General features: G+C 39.5%; 1 pseudogene; it reads left to right on the top strand.

The window, feature by feature from the left end:
- Positions 1–1,525: 1,525 nt before the first annotated feature.
- Positions 1,526–2,063, top strand: LOC118523072 (U6 snRNA-associated Sm-like protein LSm3 pseudogene; annotated as a pseudogene).
- Positions 2,064–2,859: the final 796 nt, after the last annotated feature.

Genomic DNA, 2,859 nt, shown 5'->3' with positions numbered 1-2,859 from the left:
AAGAAAGCAGATTAGTAATTGCCAGTGGTTGGGGGTGAGGGGTAGGGGTAGGGAATGTGCCTAATGGGTGTGGGATTTCCATTTGGGGTGATAAAAATGTTATGAAGCTAGATAGTAGTGATGGTTCCAAAACATTGTAAATATACACTTAATGCCATGGAATTATACACATTGGTTAAAATGGTACATTTTATATAATGTGTGTTATATCACAATGTTTTAAAATGAATGTGTGTGTGTGTATGAAGGGCATGTATAATTCTCCAGAGTGAACTCGAGTTGATAGGGAACATCCATCAATCTGAATGATTATAGCATGACTGAGAAATAAACTTTTACTATATTGTCATTTGTTACAACAACATAACATACCCCATCCTGACTGATATAAACTATTATATTGCATTTAGTTCACCTAATCTTTTCTTAAGCCTCCTTTGTGCCAGGTCCTGGGGAAAGAAAGAGGAAAAGCTTCAAGCAGCTTGCAGACTAGCAAGGGAGATAAACATGTTAACCAAAAGATGCTCTTCTGTGTGATGATGCCATGATGGAGGTAGATTATGAGCTATAGTGGAAGCACAAAGGCCAGAATGGCCAATTCCATCCTGGAAACTCAGAGAAGGCTACCGAAGACAGCAAAGATTGAATTACATTTTAAAAGATGTATAAAAGCTTGCCAGCTTGTGAAAGGGAGAGATTCACTGAAGGTTGATGGAAGAGCTTGTGCTCTATGCAATGATATAGGCATGACACAGCTTGGCATGTGGCAGGAAATGTCAATCACTAGATAATAAGGTGTAAGGTGATGAGTGCTGGAGAGGGGACTAGAGAAGTCAACAAGTATTGGGAGTTTAGACCTAAATCTGTAGCCAGCCCTTTCTAATCTTTCCATTCATACCATATATGGAAAATGAAAAAACGTATGGCACACTGAGGTAAAAAGTTGAGGCTTCTTGTGACTGACAACACACCTGGCCCAACTTTGGTTGTCACCCTCGGCATTCTTAATCCACTGTAACACACAATTGGGGCACAAGCTTTGGGAAGCTCTCCTATGAGTAATGGAGTAACACCAAGATTTTTAAGCTAGGAAATAATAAGATTTGGAAAATAATTCATAGTTTGGAAAATAAAAGAATATGAAGATTAAGATTGAAGTCCAAAAGATCTAGAAGGAGGTGATGGCAATAACCCAGAAAGAAATAGTAAGAGCTTAAATCATAATAGTGGCCATGGAAATAGAGTGGATAGATTCAAGATAGAGTTACAAGTTAATTCTACAAGATAGAACTAACAAACTTTACTGATTGACTTGAAGTGGAGGGTGAAGGGGGAGAAAGAAATTAAAATGGCTCCCTGCCTGGATGAATGTTAGTGGTTCCACTGGAATAGGAGAGAGAGGAAAGAGAGGACTGTGAAGACAGGAGTCAGTACTCAGGGACCTGTTGAACTGATGTGCCAGTGGAGGTACCTGAAAGGCAGTTAAAAACCAGAGTAGTTGGGGAAAGGATGCAGGGTTTGAAACATGGTGGATGACGTGGACCAGCAACAAACTACCAACACTGTAGAAGAGCCCCTGGATCTCATCAGGCTCAGCCTGGATGAGCGAATTTATGTGAAAGTGAGAAATGACAGAGAGCTTTGAGGCAGATTACATGCTTATGATCAGCATTTACATATGATATTGGGAGATATGGAAGAAACTGTGACTACTATAGAAATTGATGAGGAAACATATGAAGAGATAGATAAATCAACAAAATGGAATATTCCAATGCTTTTTGTCCAGGGAGATGGTGTTGTACTAGTTGCCCCTCCATTAAGAGTTGGCTGAAACAAAGAATTTATCATGTATGGAATATAGGAGCTTTTGTATGATTGCCTCTTTTTTTTTTTTTAATATTTTATTTATTTGACAGAGACACAGCGAGAGAGGGAACACAAGCAGGGGGAGTGGGAGAGGGAGAAGCAGGCCCCCCACGGAGCAGGGAGCCCGATGTGGGGCTCGATCCCAGGACCCCGGGATCACGACCCGAGCCGAAGGCAGACGCCCAACGACTGAGCCACCCAGGCACCCCATGATTGCGTCTTTAAATGTAGAAGACATTCAAAAGAGAAACCTGCATAAATTTTGATATTAAGAAATGACCAAGGATTCTTCCACCCCTGAAATGAGTTGATTTGCGGATAACTAAAAAATTCTTAAGCTAAAGGGCATTTTAATTTTTTTCCAACCCTTTCAATAAATGTGATCACCAAGATGTAGAACTTTTTTTTTCAGGGAAAAAAACCCAAAAAACCAGAGTAGTTAAATATTCAGAGAGAAACTGGAGTAGAGTTAAAGATGGGGGGGGGGGTGGCCATGGACAGATACAAGCAGTAGTTAAAGCCCAGGGAATGGATGAGCTGGTTGAGAGAGGCCATAAGTGAGAAAAGAAAAGGTCCAAGGTCATTTAAGGGGAACACAGAGGAAGGAAAGCCTGTGGGAATAACATTGGCATTTCTTTGATGCATAATAGGATTTCTCAACTGACTGAACAGATACTCTTTGAAAAGAATGACTCTCTTTAATCTTTCTAAATCTGTCTGAATTATCTGTAAAGGCACCTCTGGGAATTCCAGAAGATTGATCCCTTAATATAGGCAGATACCTTTTATGCAAAATGAATGTTTAAAAAAGTAAATCATTTGAAGTAATTTTAACAAAGTCATAGTTATGGCTCTTGTTAACATATTACTACTATATATTGTGATTATATACTTTTATGTCTATCCCTTCTCACTAGACTATAAAATCCTCAAAGGCCCCAGTGTTGGTGTCTAGTCTGGTACCTGGAATATAGTACACAGTTGATAAAT

The sequence above is a fragment of the Halichoerus grypus genome, chromosome 7, assembly GCF_964656455.1.
Source record: "Halichoerus grypus chromosome 7, mHalGry1.hap1.1, whole genome shotgun sequence".
Taxonomy (NCBI): Eukaryota; Metazoa; Chordata; class Mammalia; order Carnivora; family Phocidae; genus Halichoerus; species Halichoerus grypus.
This window is presented reverse-complemented; position numbering and strand designations above follow the sequence as displayed.